This window comes from Nesoenas mayeri (assembly GCF_963082525.1).
Source record: "Nesoenas mayeri genome assembly, chromosome: 5".
Taxonomy (NCBI): Eukaryota; Metazoa; Chordata; class Aves; order Columbiformes; family Columbidae; genus Nesoenas; species Nesoenas mayeri.
This window is the reverse complement of record NC_137548.1, coordinates 16,099,569-16,124,890: the sequence shown is the minus strand read 5'-3', so window position 1 is coordinate 16,124,890 and position 25,322 is coordinate 16,099,569. Positions and strand designations below refer to the sequence as shown.

Genomic DNA, 25,322 nt, shown 5'->3' with positions numbered 1-25,322 from the left:
GGTTAAGTTTTAAAAATGTGCAAAATGTGCAGAAGAAAAAAAAAGAGAAAAGTATGATATAGTATCAAATAGAAAATATTAACCACTAATAGTTTGGAGGAATAACTGCTTTGACAGAGTACAAATAAAGCAGTACAAATTAAAAAAAAAATCACTTTTGTATTTGTACCAAGATCATGAATTTTACTTAACATAGTTTTCAACTAATATTATAAAACACTGTAGCTCTTTGTTGTATATTCACAATTTTAAATTAAATATTATAATTTGGGCCATGTCTAAACACCAATTTATATTCTAACTCCATTAATATTAGATAACTATTGGAAGCTCTGACAAAAGAGATCAAACCGATTCTCTCTAGTTTTCCTCCTCCAGTATATCTTGTAAATTACAGAAAAAGTAATAAATTGAATTACATGATCATTCCTCTTCCAGACTCATACAGAAGTAAAGCCACTTTATAAAAAGCAGTCAGAGATAAAGCTTTGTCTCTTTTTTTTTTTCCCCAAAAGGATCAGGGAGTCCTGAAGGACAGTGTGGTTAAGTAACATTGTTCTGCTTCATTCTAAGTAATGATTTCTCTTTTGAAGACAAACATTCAGTAGCAAATGCTACTTAGTGAAAGAGGGAAAAATTCTTGAGTTTGGCTTAGTAATCAGTGCACTTCCCCCCATTAAAAATAGTATTTCTTCACTAAGAGAACTGTGTTGATACTGCAGGAATCTTGGTAGATATTTTAATTTGAGCTTCAGACAAACTGTCAGGGTGAGAAGGCCCCAAAAAGAATAGATGTATTCAAATGTTCCATTGTTTAAAGAAAAAAAGGGAATTAATGTACATTTTCACAAGATATACCAAATAACGGTCTTGACATTTTAACTGATTTCTTTTCAGTTGCTTTTGTATGAATCTCCAAACTCATGCAAATCTTCTCATTTCCTTTTTCAGTCCTGTAACCTAAGCTACCATATCAGCCAGAGTCTTTCAGATCTAAACAGATAAAATAGATCGATATGATATTGCTTAATTTAGCTGCAAACAGAAAACAATATAGTCTACACATACCATAAAATCAGTAGTATATCAGTATTCATTTCAGTTATAATAAAAAAACTCCTGTAAATTTTAAACTTTTGTCTTATACGTTTTAAACAACGCACACAAGCACATGCAGGTTATGTTCTAACAATTCAACTGGTAACGTCATAGAGCATTCAAGTGCAGAACAACTAAAAGATGTTTTGGTTCAATCCGTCTGTGGAACTACTTGCTTCATGGCTGCTCCTCCACCAGGACTCCACAGCTCTGGGTCACAGGAGACAACCAGCAGCCAAGATAAGTATGTGCTATACAGTGGCATGTAGCAAAGACAATCATCCTTGGCATTCTGATCTACAGAGTATTTGGACATCAAATGTTAATCAGTATGTGACTAATCAAATTAAAGCATTTGCATGGCAAGGACAGTAGCCCGATACACATCTTCCCAAGCTTTATAGTAAGCTTTATGTCTGAATGCCACATGAAACATTAACTTACTGAACAATCTAACACAGAAAATACTTACTTGGCTAATGGATGAACAAACAAAAAGAAAACTATAAAAATATAACAAACTACAGAGCAGAAAATGAATGTAAAAGTTAATTTACAAAATCTAAACTATTCACTGAGGATGTTCTATACCTGGGGCATCAAACCCATTTTCACTGGAGGTCACATCAGCCTCATGGTTGCCTTCAAAGGGCCGAATGTAATTTTAGAACAGTCCTAAAATGAGTTTGACACCCCTGTTCTATATCAACTAGTGCAGAAATCTACAGTAAAGCAACTTATACTATAAGCATTCAGGGGCAAGATTTGTTTTTGCCCAAGTGAGGTCAACATACAAGACTTCCTACATCATCTGGTTTCTAAACCTGCTTTTACAAGCATACTGTTTAAAAGGATTTCACTTTGTCTGTGATAGTCCAAAAGCATTACAAAAGCATATTTGTGAATATTACACCTGCAATTTCAGTTCTCTTAGAGAACTAAAAAAAAAAAAATTAAAAACAAACAAAAACCAAAATAAACCACAACTACCTCAGACACAAGTGAAAAAGTTTCATTTTCATAGGAAAAGGCTTTGTCTCCTCCATTTAGCAGCTGGTATCTAGGATACCTTGAAAATTAAGCATTGAGATTTCTGCTTCCAACTCAAAATTCAAACTTTCTAATCACATAAGGACCCAGAAGGTCTAAAATAAGGAAATACTGTCAAAACATATCATTCAACAGGATTAATCAGAAACCTCTTCTATGTTATGCTGCCTTTAACATACAACACAGCTGCACGAGACACTCCTTATGTGTTATCCTTTAAAGACCTTCACCACATGCACTGCTTAACAGCAGTTTTTATATTGGGTCTTACAATATTCTTAAAGGGGGGAAAAAAAAAAAATCAGATCTGTTCCCTTTCCAGAAGGGCAGAGTGCATAAATGCTTACAAAGCTCAGATGTAAGCATTCCTTTATGAACCAGCTTCCCTGGTTTTCCAAGCATAATAATCAATACTCATTGTGAATGTTCATCTTGAACTAGAAGAATTTTAGTAGTTCTATTTTTGATACAGGACCAGTCTCACAGCACAAGCAGAACATTGGTCTCCAATAGCACACCAAGACATACTCAAGCAGCAAAAGCTGCTTTTCATTGTTCAGAAAAGTTTCATTAAAGAACTTATTAAATGAAGATTACATTGAGGCTCTAGATTTGAGAGAGCTGCTTCTGAAGCATTTCTACAAGCAATTTAGTATAGTTAATAGCTGGAATCCCTGGCAGACTCCTCCTGAATGTCTGTATATAAGAGAGAAATGGAGTACAATATGACATGTAGCAGACTCAGAAAAACACACAACCCCTCAAGTCCTTCATCTAGTATTCATGACCAGTATGACCAAGCCTGGATTTGAGGCCAAAGTCTAATAAACATTTTCTGTTGCAATTAGTCTAGCTCTATCAACAGAGGCAGCAAGACCCAGTTCATACTAAAGTTACGCTGCTGTACACTGTAAAAGTCTTTAAAGTAAAAGGAGTATACCACCATATATTAGCACAAGGTACATGGGCTGTAGGGAATTTAACAGTACAGAAAGAAAACGTGAAGAAAACAAACAAATAAACCACAGTTTTCTAGCATCTCTATAGTGACACTAGTACATGAAGCATTCAGAATAGAAGTTTAGAAAGGGGGTGTTTCAATTTTAACAAATACAGACACGTAGCCTGATTCTGGAACAAATTATTTTTTAAAATGATGTGTAAAAGGCCCTGTGCAACTGTCCTAACTATGTAGTTTCTTAATCAGTGGTGTAGAACTGGTGCTACCCAGATTGCTCTTCTTTTACCTCCTTAACACAAAGGACAAAAGATAAAACATGAACTGTGTGGAACCTAAGATGAAAGACAGTGTGACCACCAGTAAAACTGGATACATTTCTGCCTTCCTTATGTTAACATACTACCTATTTTTCTTTTACATAGCTTTAATCAGACAACCTCTTTTCCCATTTTTGCTGAACTCCTAATTCAAACTGGATCATGTTATCGTAACTAAGGCCTTAATAATTTACTCGTCACTTACTTTCCTCACCATTGACTTTGTATCTCTTATTGCAAACAACATATAAATTCAATTCTAATTCCAAGCCTTTGTATCTCCCCTTTCTTTTTTTTTTTTTTAAATCGATCGCATTTCACCAATACAACCATATTAGAACATAAAACCCACAAGAAATATTTAAAAACACACCCTTTTAAAAAAAATGAATGTATTTCTAATCATATTCAGCTTCATAAGAGATATCAAAGCATGTGTTTAATGACAAACGTATCTATGCCTCTGCTGTATCTCACCTTCTATGGATAAAGTAGCTAATATCATTATTCTTTCCAAAGAAATTCACAGTAAATTTCTATAACGTCACACATGGAAGTTACTTTAAGGTCCTGAAGAAGCTTTAGACATAAAATAGCAGAATACAGTGAAGTGATACACAAAAAGCTGCTTTTTTTGTACTACAAAGCACAGTCTTACCGTTTTAATTTCCGCAGTCTCTGTGTTTATGCTTCCCGAACTGCATTTTGACATCATGATATCAGCTTGTAGATTAATCACATAATTTGCAAGCTTCGCCTCTTAAAAACAACAACAAAACCTATGAACTATAAAAATGGTTTGAAAAAGGAACTAACTACAATAGCAGGAATAACTGTAGGAATGTAGTTGCTTTTAAACATTTAAATATCTCAACCCTATACTGTAATTTGCGAACAGAAAATGAACTACTTAAGTCCATCCTGAACATTAATTAGTATTAGAAAAGTTTAAAAGAATGCTTTAAAAGCATTCTTCATAGTATCAATGTGCAAGGAAAGCATACGTCCCTAATCCTATTTACAGCTTACTAAAATTAATATAACAACTGGTTCATGTGAGAAATACAGTAGTAGTATGTTCTATGTAATTTTGTTTTGATCGATCTAATTGTACTGCTTTTATTATGCATCTGTATTTTCATTTCACTTGAGTTAAACGTTAAAAAATATAAATAAATTTGCATTCAGATTTTATTTAAAAGTATTTCAATTTGAAGCCACAGTTAATACAGTAAACTCATGAAAAAGCAACAACCATTTCTTCCTAAGTACACTAACACATGTTTTTTAATAGCAGGAAAAATATTGCGCAATAAAGACTTATTTGCATAAAAATACATTTAGCTATACAAGTAAAATTAGCAAAAACATGACAAAGAATTTCATAGATATATTAGCCGTTCTATAATACTACAACTTAAAACAAAAATACACATATATAAGCAGATCTACAATGCTCAAAGCTCTAAAATAAAAAAATTACACAATATATTCACCTAAACTATGAGATTTCCCAGAGCTGAAAAGAGATTCTGAAGTCAAATTTTTTTAAATCAATACTGAAAACTTAAATGCAAAATGGATCTTGATGAAAATTTCTACTCCAATCAGTTCCATAAAGTCAACAAGAAGGACACTCCCAAGATTACTTCAGTATGTTCAATTTTACCTCAAATGCTGATGCTGAGCTTTTCCAGAGTCTCCAAGCCTGTAATTTTGTTTCACCCTAGGTAACCTAAAAGGCAATATAAAAAGAGAGCATTTTAACATGAACTGCCATAAAAATCAATTGTGCCATGTGGTAGTCTGCTTTCTTGCATTTTAATATTTAGCTCTGTAGCAACAGCACATGGTCCTTCAAAATCTAATTATCATATGTCCTTTTTTGGCAAAGGATACAGACAGTCAGTGTCTGAAAGATCAGCCTTAGAGTGGTCAGGAGATATTTGCATATTTTCTTTTATCTGCTTAAGTAATTGCTAGCTGTGTCCAACTAGATTTACAGTTTATCTCTCCTGTGCTCCCTTCATGCATGTTTCACCTAATACAGTAATGAAATCTTGAAGAAACTTATCATTCAACACATTTATTAAAAAAAAAAAATCTTAAAGAATGTGTTATGAGAAAGCAACATAAAAAGTTATTGCTTTATTTTACAACAAGAATATGTAGGGAGTGCAGCACAGAAAATCTGATGAGTACTGCATTTGTGTACAAAACAGACCTGCAGAAATGTTATTCCCATGGCTACTCTTTAAATTCGTGTTTGCATCATACACGCATCTTTTTTCTGCAGAAAACCCAGCAAATTGCTTTTAAGATGCAGTGACTAGAACTTAAATTTATTATAACATGTCCCTGTTATGCCAAAGTTATTAATTTATTCACCACCTCTAAAACACGAACCAGAATACATATTCCATCGAACCAGAAAATAGCCTAACAACAGGAAACTGTCACATCTCCTGTAAAAAGATACTCCCCCTTTATATCTGCAATAAAAGCAGAAAGGAACAATACAGCATTCAGTCCCATCTCCCCCCCATATAACAAATATGAACAGGAAAAAAAACATTCAACACTGCCAGTAAAGCTAATGCCTTGTATTACTTCAAACAGCAAATTTACTTTATGTCCTAAACATAGCAAACAAAAAGCATACAGATCAGCAGGTAAGATCTGGCAGAACAAAAAAAAAAAATTAATTCTCCAGTAACCCCAACAATTTCCTTTGGCACATCAAAGCCACAAACCAGCAGACCGCAGCTTTAATCGATCGGCAGCCATGAATTACAGTAGGCCTGTTCAATGCCGAAGCCAACACGAAACCAGACAGGCCACATTCCTGAGATGCAGTCAAGTTCTAGTATAAAACAGGGCGCTGATACCATTAGCATCTCAATGGTGCCGCTGCACCCCCGGACAAAGGCGAGGGGCGGGGGCGACCCTTCCCTCCGCGGGCACAACCCGCCTGGCCGGGGCTGCCGCGAACACCCGCACCGACACACGCACCTCCGACACGCAACTCCGCACTGAGACCCGGCAACAGGGTCTTAAATTTTTTAAAAATAAAAATAATAAAAACTACACACCACAAAAAAAAAACCAAACACACACACACACCAAACACACAACAACAAACAAACAAACAAAACAAAACAAACATAAAAAAACCACCACACAACAACAAACTATACATCTCATTCGACTCTACAGTGACTGGGGATCTTGTTAAAAGAAGGCAAAAGGGACAAAAATGGAAAGTACATAACACTGACACTGGTAAAAATTAGACTTCTGGAATGTCTTCTATTGAACAGTAATGCCACCGTTTGTTTAAAAACAAAAACAAAACAAACAAACAAAAAATCCCCACAAAACCAAGAGCTCTACTAAGAGCTCAACATTCACGTTTTATCTAAAGGTAGAAGACGAGAGTTCCAAGGTAACTAGCCATTTGCAGCACCTACCTAGACACACCACAAACATATCAAATATTCCAAGAATAAAGTAGCAACATGGAAAAAAAAAAAATCAGGTCCTATAAAGACATCAACAGAAGCAGCTGAGACGTGATACATTGGTCACTTCTGCAAATCTCCGCCAAGATCTTCAAGTATCCCGGCTATTTGCTACTTAAAAATTTGCTAATACAAAACCCAAGTGTCCCAATCTATCAAAGAGTAAGCAAAAGGATATATCAACAGGTTTTATTTTTATTTCCTGTTTTTGTAATTCAGTATTTAAAAATAATAATGTTAATGTGATATCTAATTGTGGCTATTAAAAAAAATTGCCAGAAAAAGGAAGACTGAAATTTTAGAAGTAAAAGACCTACTGACACCCATCAGTCAACAGGACTATCGTCGTTCTCATTCTTCAACATCTACAGTTTGAAATTACACAATTCCTCCCCCCATCCCAATAATAATGTTACTATTTAATTAAACCATTATTCAAACTGTTAACGACTTGAAAAAGAGGTTCTTATCTTGCAAGAGGAACTATGCAATTGGACTCTTAAGCTCACAATGGAGCTATTATGAAGTGAATTATCTTCATCCAAATACAAATGAATTCCAGTGTGAATCAAAAAGTCCTGCACCGCATCAGAGGGGTTATGGTTAAAAACTACCATTAGGATTGTGAGGAAGAAGTCCATCTGGACCGGCATCCTGTCTCTCTCTAATTACAGCTGGTCGCAGATGCTGGAAGGGGGGGAAGGGATGACTATAAAACAGGACCCATCCTTCTCTTCCATATGTTATTCCAGCAACCTTAGATTTCAAATATTTTTCTCTGGTTTATTATGGTACAAACAAAGTTCGTCAGAAACCACAGTACAAACTCCCTACTGCCTCAGACTAACTCTGAAACAAAATGCTCTTAGCATCCAAGGAACTAAGTCTTCTCCATGACAGGCATGAAAAAAACTACACTCAGGACACATCTCACTAGCTAGCTAAGAAAATCTGAGCTATATGAGCCCTTGGAAATGCATTTAAGAGACTGAACAGTAAGCAGAATTAAATTATTCCATGTACTTTTTTTTTTTTCCAAGCTGCTGATTGAAAACTAAGCCACAGAAGATTCACAGCTAAATTTACAGATCCTAACTTACGCAGGTAACCATACTATTATATCAATATCACAAGAAGGGATAACTGACGATATCTGTGAATTTATCATTTGGTCCTCTACTTGGTTACCAAATTATTCACTTGTGATTATTTAATGTATTTAAAAGGTTACATTCAAGCCTTCCAGGCATCTATGTCTTTGGACAGGAAGGCAATTAAGCAGACATTAAGGCTGGGATTTCTCTCTTCCCCAATCCCTGGACAAGCTGCAAGGTAAGTACAGTTCCAAAGCACCAATTATTCTTCCTTATGATAAGGAAAAGAAGCAGCTGTCCCCTGAATACAACCCCATGTGGGGATTTCAGTCCCATTATTTGCATAAACATAAATCTCTTCTCTCCATGTGGCAAAAAGTCATGCTGCCCAAAACAGTCCTCTGTTCTCTGTGCCAGTACATCAAAAATTACTGAAAAGTCCTACCTTACAAAACATTTTCTCTGAAGTCATTAAATGTATGATGCAAGACCAACAGATATTTGGGGGTTAAGTCACCCTCTAGAATTTCTAAGTCTAAAATAAGAGTTCAAATCTTTTATAGTTGACCATAGTATCAATTCACGTATCACCCAAGAATCAGTGTAGAAACAGCTGGCTTATTTTGAAAAAAAAAGTATTTGTTATTAACAGTGCATCAGACTAACTCATCCTAATGCAATCTTAAAATACAGAAGTATTACGTACTGATTAGCACATTATTTACTCCAATTACATTTTGGGCTTTGTAGTTTTTAATCTGTCTTCCTAAAAAATAAAAGCTGCTCACCAGTTGCACTACACGTCTACACATGCTCTTTCCCTGCAAAGAGCTTGCAGGCACGCTACCGGAATTTTCTTTTGTGTGAAGCTGGGATGAAGTCAGTAGTACGTTAGTAAAAATGTAGTATAAGAGACTATTTTTGCTCCCAAATTCAGAAGACATTCAAAGCTGCTCAGACGCCACAGAATCCAATCTCCTGAGACATAACACCATAAACAACCAACCAAACATAATTAATTGATTCCTTCATTTATTGCAGAAAAAAAAAAGAACCACTGGTAAGACATACGCCCACATTTTTGTTTCCTCAGAATATGTAAGAATATCTAAAGGTGTAGATGAAAATGCTCTGTGGATTACAGTGTTACAAGGGCTCTCACGCAAGATGTGAGGAACAGAATTCTCATGTTCTGATTGCAAGAAAAGAATAAGAGTGCCTGACTGTAAAATGATGTGTATTAATTCTAGAATGGGAAAGGTAATTAGAAAATTAAATTCTTAGTATCTTAACCTACATTTCTGGCTAACCAACCCACTGTACAGAGCAGCCAGAAAAGGCTTTTATATTGAGCCATTTCTTGCTTAAAGAGCTAAGAATCAACCAGGTCAGCATTAATTATCTGTGTGATGATAATCTCAAATCAACAAGTGCAACACATTCTGCAGCACTAATGGACCAACGCTAAAAAACTTTAAGCAACATGGAGCACTTTAAATAGATTCCAAGTATTCTGAATTTTCTATTAATAACAATTAAAATATCTTAACAGTAATTAATGCTTACTAGTAGAGTCAAACTAAAAGGAGCTGCAGTCTTAAAAGCAGAGGTTTTTATATCCTACTGAAGCATGAGGCCTTAGCATAGAAGCAGGTACTAAGACCGTACATACCTAGTTGAATACCATAAACATATTGTTAAAAAGCTACAGCATTTTATAGATAGTATTATTACCCTCCATGTAAATATATGCATCTAGAATAGAAGATGATAATTCATTTACATTCTTTACAGTTAAACTAATATAAGACTTCAGCAGGTCATATCAATTAACAATTTTTATTTATTTTAATGGATCGATCTTCATTTTTCAATACTGTCCAATAAAGCACATTGTATACTGACTGGGGTTTTAAACTGGTGAGAAGCCATAAATACCACATTTTAACAGTATAAACCTAGAAGATCTATGTAGTATTTTCATATCACACATAATTTGTAGCACTGTTGACCTTCAAGAACAATTGACATCACACTGAAACTGATTCAAATATATTTAAGAATTTACTTTGGGGAAAAGGTAGTGATGAGAGAGCTGAAGCTCTTATCTGAGGTAAAGTGGCAAAAAATAACAGTATGTGATGAGAAATGCTTGTTTTGTGTATTCTCAGTCCTGAACTACAGTTAAGAAAAACTGGAGCAGTTTGCAAAGATTTAAGGATTTCATCTTGTGCCATAGAACTTAAAGTTTTCATTTAAGAAATAAACCTTTACTTTTCACAGGTGCCCTAAGTGGAAGCCTTAGGTTCAAGATTGGGTTTAAATATTGAATAATGACTGAATTTGAAAAAATAAAATAATCACGACCTGCAAAATACAACTGAAATAGCTTCCTCTCCCTAATATGTGGGATCACAAATGTCTAAACATTGACAGAGACATTTCAAATGTTAATGCCTTTTTTCTCCTTTGAAAGCTTTTCACATTCTGATGAACTATGAAAGATAGCACAAGGGCAAAGCCTACATGCCAGAGCTGTGAAGTAACCCATTCTTAAGGGTCCCTTAGCTCCAATACTGATGGAACTAAGCACCAGTAACACTCCCAGTGCACAGGCACAAATCAGAAAACAGATCCATTCCTGATTCAACCATCTGTCAATCTTCCACAGGAGCAGAATGAATGCAAGAAGAAAAAGAATAACTGGGGCTAACATAGGTAACCCTGATGGATTTCTCTGAATGTATATTAATAGGTATTTTTGCCCAATGCCAAGTCCACGTTACAGTTAAGAATATCTTCAGTCCAGTACAGCATTAATCTAATTTTTCACATTAACTCCGCACACTATATATATAGTAATGGGTACTCAGACTATGTAGCTAAAAAAAAGCATCCAAGTTGTTCCTCCTTGTTGAATGATGTAAGAAAAGCTTCAGAAACTGTAGTAAGCTGTTTTGCTACAGCCACCATTTTAAAAAAAAAAAGGGGGGGGGGGGGGGATGGGAGGTGGGGGAAGATCATCTAATTTTTTACCTTTTGTTTCTCAGAATGGATTGAAAGCTACTTTGGCATATAAGTAAAAGCATTCCCAGCTATGCAAATGAAAGGATGGCTCCAAACTTCAAAGCAGTTGTGGTTTACTAAATATTGCATCACTCATTTAATGATTATTGAGGCACGTTAGAAGATAATGGAATATTGCTTAACAATTCCAATTTTGTACATTATTATCTAAAATCACTCAAGAATGAGAAATAATGTTTTAAAGGAGTTAAATCCCTGTAGATGGAGCAGTTGAGGGTTTCTGACACTAGCTTGGGTTCTGGAAGCAACATAACTAAATTAATATAGTATTGCACCTGCCAATTAACTTTCCTGCTCAGCACTACTCAGAATTAATATACTCCCATGCTTCTTTCAATTCCAGGCCCTCTCTGAATAACTGGCACAATACTGTACTGGAAAGACAGACAGATCCCAGTCCACAGCCATCAGTCGAGGGGAGTTCCTCTGTTCCATGACACTGAACTATAGTTCTGTAATTCAATCAGTTGTGAACTGCATTTTCTGGACAAAACACTAATGTACTAGTTACAGCAGAGCCTCTTTTCTAAAACTATTACTGTAGATTTTGCTTTACCTCAACTACCAGCTCCATGGCACTGGCTATCTAATCATAGTACACCAAAAACCAGAAAATATGAAGTAAAAGAAAGAATTCTGTCCTCTTCTTACCACATGAACTGTAGTTTGCAGGGAAGTTGCCAAACAACCTATCACTATGCCTCATATCACTTAATTACCAGAAGTATAATAGCAGACATTTTACAGCTTCCTTAATTACAGCAAGATTAAGCAGCTGACATCAAGCAACCATCAGCAAAAACTGAGGTGTTTTACTATATAATGAGTTCTGCGTTTTCTTAAAAAGAAAACAGACAAATTCTTTGAGGTCTCCCTGACAGCAGCATCAGCAGAGCCTGGACAATCTCCCCTCTTTCTGCCCTTCTACTCTGGACACATCAGGACCCACAAAAAAGTGACAGACAGCCTAGCACATACATTCACTGCAGAAATTCTGATCATTGACAAAAAAAGACTGGGAGATTACGGGAGAATCAGATAAGCAGCAGAACACATCTCTCTCATTTTGAATTTAGAAAAATTAAATACATATTCACACATGATCTTTTGCAGTTATCACATCATTCTTCCAATCTGAATTAATTTGGGAAAATCCTGTGTTTGACATCTTATGACTGTTTCAATGGCAGACACATTATGGAAACATTTCTTGACATCTGTTTGCTGGGCAGCTCTACAAATACTTCAGTGCTTTCACTTAGCGATGAGTACTGCATTAGGAGTACTTTCTTGCCCTCATTTATCCTCACAGTACCCTGGAGATGACCAATTCCAGCAGGTCAGACTGACTGAACACACAGTTCTCCAGAGGTCAATCAAATCCAGAGTCTCTGAAGGCATCCATGAAGCAACAGAGAAGCTGATGGAGAGCAGAGCAGCTGTAATGAATATGTAACATTTCAGGCAGGATCAGAAGAACCACTGTCAGCATTTAAATGAGAAAGAATCAATCTAGTTATGAGGGAATAAAAGGAAAAGAACAAATTTCTAGAAGCAAACCAGAAAAACAAAGGCAATCAAAGCTTCAGAAAAGTAGAGATACTTCTGCTTAAAGAAAAAACCCACCTTACTAAAAGTCTTAAGATACCAAATAACTTAGTTTAAAGGCAGGCAAATAATCAAGCATTTTAAGGTAAATTACTCCACCACAACATCCAAATACAGCAAGTCTGATTAAATCAAAGGCATTAACACCCCTTAATTTAATCTATCAAGATTAAATTTATTTTTGGAAACCTTACATATAAGGTTTCTTACATAACTAACCTTACTATCAGTTAGGAACTTGTTTTATAGTTTTCTTTAGAAACAAGTGCTTCCATATTGATATCATTTACCTTAATATGCAACTATCAAATGCAGGCACTTAATTAATTAGAAGGGTAGTGTCACAGCCATTAACACTCAAGTAATTAGATAATTTTGCTTATTAACTGGTATGTTCCATTATGTAGAACAATTTTTCCCCTGCCTATTACACACATTAGAGTATATTTGGAAAGAATTTACAATTCAGTGCAAATATATCTGAAGTTATAACAATAAACAAAACTTTATATTATGCAAAATAACTATTTAAATATAACTGACTTTCAACCTCATTGACTAATCATTTGCTTTTATCAGCTATAGTTCATGAGCTGACTTACTTGAGAAGGCATAAACAGAAGCAGTAAGAAGCCTAAAGAGGCAGATAATTGATTGGTATGACTTTCAGAATGATTTAAGCAGATTACATGCCTAACTTTCAATAGGGCTTTGAAGGATTTCCCACTCCTTCCTCAGCACTGCTTTCTCAGCCCTGAGCAAGAGGAAACCTAACTTCTTTTTAGTTAACAGATTAATTACAACACCTTTCTTGCACAACAAAAATAAAAAGTACTATTATTTGCAAAAATCTGGGCTCTAAGCATTTTAAAGACTGAATAGACAGATACTTACTGAAGGTAGGATACAATTCCAATATTCAAAAACTTTCCCTTTCTCCATAGCTACATATAATTCATTAAAAAATGTCCATTTTCAGAATTTACAATTTAAGCTACTTCAGCATTGTGCAAACACATACTAAAACTAACTGGTGAAAGAATCCCAAACCAAACAAAATCCCAGGCTATACATCTAGGCCCTTAAGACTTGCAATATAAAAATAGTTTTGAAATTAAATTTTAAAGGTATATTATTTTAAAAAGGCTGACTTTGCTGCACAAACAAGAGCTTATAGAAACTAAGACTAATCAAATAAGGCGATGAAGTTCATTCAAAAAGTAAAAGTGAGTTAAGCCCTTATGGGCAAGCTGTCACTGAGAAGAGTGACCTTGTTACTCCTCTTCTGGTAGGATTAAACTCGGAGCATATGCAGCGGTTTAACAGACTGTAATTTTACCAGATTGGTATTTCATTTTAACTCTCTTAAATATGCTCATAAAAATCTGTGTCTGGTTGTACAGTCAAACTTATCCTATTTCTTATGTTAGTATTTTAGAAATCTCTGGTGCAGACAAAATATAGAAAAGGAACTTTGTATTTTATCACTTTTTTTCACTTTCACACAGCAGTGAGACAAAATGCTCTACAATACAGGTGCTCAGACCACATCTTAACATGCATTTAATGTGGCACTGCTATACATACAACAGCATAACTCTTCATGCTGCCATCAACACACTCTTATCAAAGCACAACTCTTTCCAGGTAATTTGTGCCACATCTAGAGACAGACCATAACAGAATAAAGAAATCACACAGAATAAAATTGTTTCTTTGATGAATTAAGTCTTTACCATACAACTTCAAACATGCTTGAACCAATAAAGCTTAACAACAAATACCACTAGCTGGAGACATACAGGTATTTTCTTTCTAGGCAGAAATGCCATCTAAAATGCATGTCAAACTACAGCCTGAGATACAGACTATGCACCTTGGATGCCTAACAGGAAAAAGGATTTACTGTTTTGCATAGTACTTCCATGATCATATATGTCCTAATTAAAATGAAAACTTTTAGAGAATATGAATATTTTAAATGAAATTTCTGCTTTTGTCTTTTTAATTAACCCTCTAGACAGTATAATAACATCAATTGCAAATATTCCTGCATTAAGTGTTGGCTACTATTTCATGAAAATTATACAAACATGCAACTAATGTTCTTAGAAGTATGCCTGCAAATTGAAATTCGTAAATATTATTTATCCCATAAATCCAATGGGATACAAAAGTTTAGCCTACTCTTTAAATGCTGAGCTCCTAACATTGAAAAGCAGTTTGCTTACATTTTGGATGTTCTTGCTCAAAGATTTGATGTATCTTAACTGTACTACCACCACTCAATTACATGCTTTAACAAAAAAACACAGTCGATTTTCAACATAAACCCAAGTTTAGCCCATGGTAAAAAAACAACAACAATGACACAAACAACACAGTCTGGAAAATCTGTATAGCCTAAGCTCACTGCCAGTTCTACTCAGAAAGTAAATTTATGGGGTAGGGAGAAACAGATCCTTACTCAAGTTGGAGAAAAAAAGAAAAATCAGAAAGTTTTCCTGATTTACAAAGGTGACTTGCCTCCCTCAACTAGTCCAACTCATTATTTTTGAACCTTCTACATATATAAAGAGTACTGTAGCGTATAGCATGGGGTCCTAAAGTTTGGTTTCAAATTAAGGATTACAGATCTCTACCATGTTGGTAGGGAGTTGCTTGTTCTGGGTTTTGTATCTGTGCATGGGGTCATTTGGTTGGTTTTGGTCATTGTTTTTTGCTTTTGTTGTTTGCTTGTTTGGGGTTTTGTGTGTGTTTGTTTTGTTGGGGTTTGTTTGTGGGATGTTTTTTGGTTTTTTGTGCAGTTTGTTAAAGTCTGGTTTGGGTTTTTTATCAGGACAATGATTTGTCTTTTCCTCACTGAAGCCTAACCACTCTGCTTTCAATAGCTTTTAGAGCTAATCAAAGTACAACTGAGAACTTGAACACACCACTACCAAAAACAGCAGCCTATCACTTGCAGAACAAAGGAAAACTGCATAAATGAAGACATTCATTTTTTACTTTATTAGGCTTTTATTCAATTATATTACTATCTTGGAATATATGATCACCACATTTCAGGAAAACTGGAAAAGATGTACTTAAATTTTAAGCAGTTTCTTGCATGGCTTCCTAATTATGGAGTCACAACTACAAATTACTACTAGATAAAAATTAGAGGTTTTAAACTGGGCATAACTTCAGATCCAAATTTTCCAAGTGAATTGCTAGAGCCTAAGTGTTCCATCTTGACTACTATACTTTCTGATGGTTGTTACTTTCATTAAAAAGCTGTTAAAGCCTCAGAATATTACTCATTAAAGAAATTTAGTTAAATCTAATGGAATTTTTATTCCATTTTCACAACACACCATAAGCTTTTACTCTCCACTTTGCTTCAAATCCTGGATTTACCGCAGATTATTTTCATATTTTAAAAAACCCCACAAATTAGTGTAATAATACACCTGTTTAAAACAGCAGCTATTAACAGTACATCAGAAAGTGGAAGGTTGGAAAAAAAAATGAAGCTTTTAATTACTAGCTGAGAAGGAAAAAAAAAAAAAAAATCAATACTCATACTGTAAGGAAGACAATCAAGTTCAAAGTATTCTGGGATTAGATTTCACACAACTGTGGATCCAATCCCATGGCAACCCAGTGCTAGATGAAGCAACCTCACTGTAACTGCTCCTTCACTTCTCTAACAGCTTTGACACTTGTCTGACTCTTTGAGAAAAAGATAGTTCAGCACACTAACCAAGCGATTTTTTTTTCTTGACCTAGGCAAGTTTTCTGCTGGTTCAGCAAGCTGAATTAAGTAGTTGTTGGGGATCAGATGAGTATTAGAGCTGGCATGAGGAGACAGTTGTCATCCATTTTGACAGCCACTAGGCTGCCTACATTACAGAAAACAAGCAAATTGGATTCAACAGGTTTTCAGACTGTCACTCAAAACCAGACACCAGCTTCTCTTCTCTACTGTCAGCTGTTGCTGAAATGTGTTACACTAGCGACAATAAACCTAAAAATTCCAGAAACAAAACTTTTTGCTGTCTGGCCCAAAACCAACTCAATGCAGCCAAAGGAAACACCTAGAGGCAGCAGACAGCAATAACAGGATGAACCAATAAAAGATTTTAACTGTTAATAGTTGACCGTCAACATATACATTAGTAGAATTATTGGCATGCAACTAAAAATACTTGCCAGAAATCACCACTTGCCTCATTCTTATGCCAGTCACTACAGGCCCTCAAATCATCCAGTAAATCTTTGTAGACCCTCATCCATGAGATAATAACTGGTCAGCAGACAGTTTTAACACATCACAAATTTCATAACTGAAAATTCATCTTCTATTCAGTTTAGGTTACACACAGTCTTGAGAAGACTATTTTCCAGACAATTTAGTATTAATCAAGGCAGATTTCACTTCCCAACTTCTGCATAGCAGAGCATTAACTATGCAAAGATTACCATAGGGAAAATTACTCATCTCCTGGAAGTTGATCGTATGTCTTTCAAAGACCCAGAGAGCTCATAAACGTTTTTGGCACTCTCCCAGTCCTTTTTCAATTAAATACTTGGAGGTAAAAATGCAAACCTACATTGCCCATTACCTTCATAAAACCCACACACCTCCTCCTCCAGAACTCTACCACCTGTCACAGCTCAAACTCTTTCCTCTCAAATCCTATGAGATAAATTCCTCAGTACATGGTATAGACACACTTCTTCAGGGTTGAAGGGTTCTACACTAGGTTGTAGTCTTTCTGATTACACAGTAAACAAATCAACTGATCTATTCAGCATATAAACCTATGGACTTGAATACGTGGGTATACCATTCTCATTTTTAACTTTCTAACCTTTGAAAATACACAGACAGCTGCTTCTTGCCCTACCAGTTACAGCTTGCTGCATTTCTTTGTTGTCAAAATATGTCAACTCAGGAGGCTTACACAGACACAGTTCAATATACTTTCAAAGAGCGAAGAAAAAACTTCCCCCTCACACTTTTTTTACAAGTACTAAAAAACTATAAGGCAGTCCATGGCATTTTTTTTGATCTTCATAAGCTAACAGAAGATGCAGACCTTGCTTACAATAACAGTAGAAATAATGAGAGGGAGACAGAAGTGTAACCCCATGGCTCTTTGTAACACGCTTCTGTCACTTTACTCTTACAGTGTCTGCCATTCATGATGACTCCATTCAGTAAACTAGGATAAACTATCCTAGCATCAATTTTCTTCTTATTTTGCCTCACAGAAACAGGAAAGCATAAGAAGCAAGAGTAGTAAACGAAGAATGCACACACAACTTCACAGGAACTCACAGAACATACAGCAGAAACAGAGATGCAAATATTTTTTCATAAATAGTGTATTTTTTCGCGACCATTAGCCACCTCCAGCAGTAAATTGGTTTCTGAAGTCTTGGAGATCACTGAGACAGCACTATATTAGACAGCAAGAGTAACAAAGAAGGATCTTCAGTAACTGTGGGGGTGAGAAGCATGTCTTCTTTTTCCCCAAAAAAAATTTTTCACAGACTTATTTTACTTCTTAATAACTTCGCATAACAAATTGATAATATAGAATCAGAGAATGCTTTGGGTTGGAAGGGACCTTAAAGATCATCTAGTTCCAGTCCCCCTGTCACAGGCAGGAACACCTTCCACTGGACCAGGTTGCCCAGAGCCCTGTCCAACCTGGCCCTGAACACTTCCAGCTTCTCTGGGCAACCTGCTCCTGTGCCTCATCACTCTCATGGTGAAGAATTTCTTCCTCATATCAAATCTAGATCTACCCTCTTTCAGTTTAAAGTCATTACCCCCATCCTATCACTACACACCCTTGTAAAAAGACCCCTCCAGCTTTCTTGTAGGTCTCCTTTAGGAGGCACTTAACTTTAATGGATACATGGCAAAAGTCTTCCAAGAATGAAAATCTACTAGCCACTGACCATGAAGACAGCCAAGGCAGACAGGTTTGTCTTCTCAGAAATACAAAGATTAATTGAGGAACTAAAAATCTTACTTGAGATTGATCCCAGGCACTAATCTCCTGCTTAAAGAATATAACCAGTGAACATCATTAATTCATAAAACCACAATTAATAAGTCAGCTTAAATACATCTAAATGTTTTGAAGTACAGAGGCAGAATATAAACACCTAAAACGTGTCTCTGATTTAACTGCTTGAAAGTTAAACTCAAAGGAGGAGGTGAAAAGAGATACTCAAATTAAATTGCCAAACCCCAGAGTCAGTGAGAGAAATTAGGTTTTCTGAATCCTGGACAACTTCCTAATCAATAGATCACATCTAGAAGTTTTTGCTAACAACTATTTACTTTCAACTTCACCTTTAGATAATTAAGCCTTGTTCATTTATTCTTGAACAAGAAAATATACAGCCTAAATCACCACAAAAAGCCAGTAACAGTTGCAAGAAAACTGTAAGAAGCTTGATCTAGATCAGAAACAAAGCAGATCTGCAAACAAAAGAGAGACATGAATTGTAAAGTTAGCCAGCCCAGACATGCTTGCAGAGTCAAATCATCTCAATGGAGTCAAACAAATTAACTTTAAAAAGCAAGCTGTATTTGCCTGACATCTAAAGGAAAGGAAATTTATGCCATCAGTAAGAGAGCAGGCCTAAAATTCCAAACCCCTTTTCAAAAATGAAAGATTTTTCAAAAGAAGTCCTGAATTCTTAAGTTTTCAAAGACTTTTTTTTTTTTTTTTTACCACTACCTACTATTAGCATCTCTGCTGAGGAACAGGCTGCTACATGGCTTGACAATTTATCAGGAATCAGATTTCAAAAGAGGAGACAGGTACTGGAAACCAGGTTTTAATAATTAGCAGTAAGGAGTTTAGGGTTGTTCTGTGGGGGTTTGGTTTGGTTTTGTCGTTGTTTGTTTGTGGGTTGGGGTTTTGTTGGTTGGTTGGATTTTTTTGGTGTACAAATGAAGAAACACAAGGATATTGATGAGCAATTTAAAGCAAAACAAAAAACCCAATGCCAGCTAAAACAGTCCAAATCTGACCACCTCTGTTTCCAGCAACCAAGCCCTAAGGTAAGCAGCCACCCTCCTGCATCTCAGACGTAAATGCACGCTTATTTGGTGAACCCAAAGGAACTGAGCATTTACAAAGAGTAACAGAAGACGGAAAACATGGGCAGAAACTGATTGTGCCAGTTTACATAGCGTAAGTACTGTGCTATGGACATAAAAAAAAAAGCTGAAAATACTGTCATGTATTAGCAAGGATCAAGAATGAACAATTTTGTTTCTTTTGCCTTCGTAAGAAAGGACCCAAAAGTAACACCTGTGCCAATGAAAACCAGATCACAGATTCACAAGTGTGTTGCACTTAAGTAAAAGCCATGACATGAGGTACTAAAGTCTCTTGAAATCAGGAGTATTTATGCAAGTTTAAGAATATTGCTCTTCCTTCTTTTCCCACAGGAAAAAGACAGTTCAGCACCTCCAGCTGTGCAATGATGCAAGTAAATTCCTTGATACTAGTTTCAGTTCTGTGCTTCGTGACTCCAAAGGCTGCAGGAATTTAAAGATGACAAACAGAAAATTTACTTAACTAACTCAGTCTGCAACATAGAGCATAAATAGCAAGGGAATTTGCAATATACTGGTCAACACCCAAACTTGAAAAATGATACTACTAGGTAAGGCATGCAGGAACTACCAAAACCAATAGTTCACCTTATATAATATCAAGATTGAAGTAGGCACTGCTTTGTCCTGTATATTAAGTCTTTTAGAATGGTTATTTTAATGGCATTCCTACACCCATGCACACCCCCAAACAATCACATTTTGCATACCCAGCTTTCAAATCCCAACCACAGTCTGCAGTAACTTCAGCTAAAAAATGAACTTTTAGTTTTTCCTATATTATCAGATCTCTTCTGATTTGTCATGATACATATGGAAGTCAAGTTACAGGATGAAGAAGTCTGGTGCAAAGAAAAATCATGCTTCCTCCTCTACTCCAATCATTCTTAGCCTTTGAGGTAGAGTGCTCTAAAAGCATATTGCAGACAATTATATAGACTCCTGTTCTATACAATACCATAATCACACTTTCACTTTCTTTAAAGGGAGCCACTTCTTGGGAAAACAAAACACAAAAACAAAACAAAACAAACAAACAACAAATAAAAAGAGGAAAAAAAAAAAAAAAAGAAGAAAAAATAGAAAAAAACCAAGTTCTGTACTATCAGTCTGAAGAAATTACTGTTGAAAATATGAAGGTGATGGGACACAGATGGTCAGTGGTTACACAGCCAGGCATTAGGACAGGAGGGAAGCAGAACACAGGAACCATCTCACTCTTCTGCCAACAATCTATCAAGCTCAGTACTCTTACTAGTTTGCACCACCTGCACAAGAGCAAAAACCTTGGATTTCCTCACAGGGAATTATGGAATAAAGGAATAACCCATCTCAAATAATGTTTTGATGTTCTACCTGCTCCTTGATAGACTAGATTATGCCCTACAATAAAACTCCTGTCCAAAATCTTAGCAATTACTATAACGCTCATCATTCCTTTTCAAAATCTTCCTGAATTCTTGCTCTCACTTATATTCTACAGATTATCCAAAAAAACCAAAAACATAGTATTTCAATTCCCAAATTCACTATATCCATTTTACTAAGCAGTGATACTCAGACTCTAATTAGCTGTGCTAAAACAACTTAGTGTAATCCGTTATCTTTGTGAAAGTCAGTAAAAGCATTTTACAAATTTTTCAGATGGGAAATAAGAAACATCTAGAGACTATACAAAACCTATGACAACTTCTTTTGAACTGCATGTTCTGCTTTTTTTTTTTCCTTCTTGTAGGCTACAGAAGATCAAATTATTTATTAAAAAAACAAACAAACACACACACCCCCTGTTACTTCTGTTAAAATGTTAATATTATATTATGTCAGACAAAATAGCTTTCTAGTTGGTTGGCTTCCCTCTGCCAGTGAGCAATGGAGGACATGCACCAAGGAATATAATAGCAGAGCCCGCAGGAATACCTTCCACTGACCAGCCACTTAGATGTCTGCTGAGTCTGGGAAGATACCCCTGTGATTGATAATTTGTAGGGAACACCAGAGATTATTTGTTTCAGCTGCCTTGTAAACTTTTGGTATTTACAGGTATGCACCAGGCATTTCAGTTACACATGGTGTAAAGGAGTATCTCGTTTGTTCTGAATCTGTAGAATATAGAAATCTTTCAAAAAAGAGGAAACAAACAAACAAAAAATAACAGCTCCCTATTTACTTCATTCACAACTTTAAGTTTTATAATGTCTCTTATCCCCCACTGGTATTTCTTGCCCCAAGTGGATAGCCCTTGTCAATTTTCGATGTAGCTCTTTCTCTTCGCCTAATACAACCTTTTTGAGGTATAGCTAAAGCAAAAATAGCTAAACTGCATTTAGTATTACATATATGGTCCCAGAAAGGATTTATAAAATGGCATAATGATGACGTTTTCTTTTCAATTATTTGCTAATTCTAGCATTATTCACCTTTTGATTGAGCACTGAGCTGCCACTTTCAGAGAGCTGTATATCCAAGATGCTTTCGTGAACAGCAGTAGCTAATTCAGAAAATGGCACTTCTGAATAAATACATATTTTTTGTAATCCTATGGATTAATAAATAATGAAGCAACAATCCAATGATTATGCATGTAAAAACACCTTCCAGCTGAAAACATTTAGTAGCATCTCCAAAGCTTTTAAGTAGGCTACAGCTTATCTCACAGACAATGGGAAAGACTCTCTTAAAAGAAGGATTTAGGAGCATAATTATGGCAAAACAGGTATCAGTTTCAGTTTGCATCTATATCAACTTAAAACAAACACCACCACACAACTTACTAAGCATACACCTGCAGTTTGCACTTCAAGACAGCACCCAAAATGGCTTATAAAAAGTAAAGGCATAAAACTAAATAGAACATAATGTAAAGTGACTGTCTGCAAAGCTAATTCTGTCTCAATTTTCCATTTTGTCTTGTTTATCTAAAAGTGGAAATCACCTCCCAGCCTACACACTTCCACCACTTAAGCCCACCACGCCACTTGAAGTTTGGAATCTTAACATCAAAAATACTCATAACTGATCATGTGAAGTGTCAAACATCCTCTAGACTTTTAGCAGTTGAAGTTAATCACTAAGAGATACACTTTGTTCAAACATTTATGGTTAATGATGATACACAAAAAAATATCCTTTTTGTTTTTCAGATGTCAGCATCATCATCCATTTCCTACTCATTCGAGATCTTCTTTTAGATTACCTAACACAGTAACAAATTCCAGTGCCAAAATATTTGTCTTTTTAACCTTTTGTTAAGATCGCACAGCCCAAGGTTTGCCTTCATCACGCTGCCTCTACCTTTTTTCACCCCATGTGCTGCCTCTATTTGAAGTGGAAGAGAACGAAAAGGAGGCACAGAGAGGAGCTAAGAGTTTCTTATACCGCCTTTAACACTTCCGAGCAGAAACTCTTTCACCACCCTGCACTGCCTTCCCCGAGCCCATCGCGACGCGGCAGGCGGGCTCCGGCGACCCCCAGCCGCGGGGCGCGGCCGCTCCGAGCGCCCGGCTGGACGGGCCTCCCGGGGGGCGCGGAGCCAGAGGAGACAAAGCCGAGCGGGCCAGAGCGCGGCTCCCGCCGCACGGGCCCTGCCACCGCTCGAGGCGCAGAACGCGGGCCCTGCCGGCGCCGGGGCCTGCGGGAAGTTCCCGAGGCCGATCCCGAGGCCCGAAGGTCGGTGGTCTCGGCCCTGGGACCGGCGGGGCCCCGCGGGGACAGGGCTGAGCGCTGGGTCGGAGGCGGGGCAGACCTAAGCGGGCCCCGTCGGCGGGAGGGAGCTACCGCCGCCATCCCACCCCGCTCAGCGCCGGGGCTGAGGGAGCTCAGGCCAGCGGGCTCCAGCACCCGTGCTCTGCCGCCATGCAGCTCCCACGGGCGAGGGGCCGGCGTGCCCGGGCCGCTGTCTCCTACCTGCTCGGACGGGACTCAGTCTGGCGCTTCCCCCCACTACAGGCCGCGTCTCATTGTGCTGCTGCTGCCGCCGCCGCCGCCATTTCCCCGCCGCCGCCACCTCACTCCCCCCAACTGTCAGGTTCCTCCATTCACCTGGGCCCGGGACAACCTCCTCCCCCTCCCTTCCCCCTGCGCTGCCGGCCCTACGCAAACGGAGCACCTCCCCCACCCCTCCCACCCGTACCAACAAGAGCCGCCCAACGCCCGCAACGCAAGCCCGCTCCGAGAATTCCACCCTGCGCAGCTCACACACTCCACATCTCCACGCTATGAAAGGAGCCAGGCGATTGGCGGAGAAAGGCGGGTAAAAGGTGAAAGGTTCATGGGACAGCCAATCCGACAGCGGGAAACAGCAGCCGTCCGGGAGCCACCGGGTGGTCCATGGACTCACGTGTGTGTGCGCGCTCCCCTCCCCCCGCCGGAGCACCGCGAGGCTCGCGGCCCCCGGCGCTCCCGTCCGTGCACGCGCTGGGGCGGGTGTGGCGCGCGCCGGAGGCGGCCGCGCTGAGGCGAGGGCGGCGGCCGCCATCTTGGATCAGGGAGGCAGGAGCTGCGAGGTGAGACGGGTCTGAGGGAAGGGGCTGTGCTATCGTAGGGCTCCAGGCAAGCCCCGGCAGAAAGGTGATCCCTCTGGCAGCAGCAGGGAGTGCTGGGTGACTCTGGCCAGTGTCTGGCCTGAGCGGCACTGAGCTTTCTGATCACTCTGGGCCTTCTTGCTAAAGTGCTGCTTTTCCACCAGGGAGCTGGTGCGCTAAGGCCTTGCTTTTTCTGAGCCCAGAGTGTGGAAGAAAGGACCCCTGGAGGTGCTTGGATTATGTGTACTCCCTAAGCAGCATCTCCTTTTGCCATTGCTTAAGGCAGATTGTTGACTACCTGGACCACTGGTCTCACTTGAGTTTCTTGTCGACACGCAGTTGCTTGAGTAATGCTACAAGCTGCTACTACTAAATTTTTTTTTTAAGTGTCCTGAAATTTCCTAGGTTGGACTGTTGATGCAGGGTAACTTCTCCACCATCAAAACCCTTCAGCGCAGATGAACCAAAGGGAAATGTGTCGTGGTGAAACAGGAGAACACAATTTTTCTTGTGCCTCTCCTGCTGCCAATTTCTAGCTTTTACTTTAATGACAGTTGACAGTAATCTGCAAGCTGTGTCCTTGGAAAACTATGGGGACACTTGTACAAATTATCTACCTAAACTGGGCTGTAACACAACAAAACTGCCAAACAGTGCACGATGTAGGAGAATGTTCAGTTTTAAGTGTGAAGGGCTGGTCAGTAAGGAAGGATTTAGGACTGAAGTGAATTAGTTTATGAGAAGTAGCATGTTTGGAGCTACATTATGGTTTATTTTAATTCCAGTCTCAGTTAATTTTAATTCCCTAGTTCCCACCTCCCATGGCATCGCTTGCCAACAGCATTCTCTTTGTGACTGGTGAGAAGACTGAGCCCTCCTCACAGGGATGTAGCTGATCACCAAACCTCTAAGCTTTATTACTGCATGGCTT

The 25,322-nt window shown here is 37.7% G+C and overlaps 1 protein-coding gene across 4 annotated transcripts in view; it reads right to left on the bottom strand.

Moving 5' to 3' along the window:
- DICER1 (dicer 1, ribonuclease III) overlaps positions 1-24,669 on the bottom strand; it is a 65,791-nt gene extending 41,122 nt beyond the window's left edge. For 3 of the 4 annotated variants that reach the window (XR_013922178.1, XM_080345136.1, XM_080345139.1), the window contains exons 1-3: positions 24,001-24,669; positions 5,096-5,161; positions 4,085-4,185 (exon numbers count right to left, since the gene is read on the bottom strand). The gene's annotated coding sequence lies outside the window, so the exon portion shown is untranslated. Of the gene's footprint in view, positions 1-4,084; positions 4,186-5,095; positions 5,162-23,774; positions 23,911-24,000 lie in introns of those variants that run through there. The other variant, XM_080345137.1, reaches the window with a different exon arrangement.
- Positions 24,670-25,322: the final 653 nt, after the last annotated feature.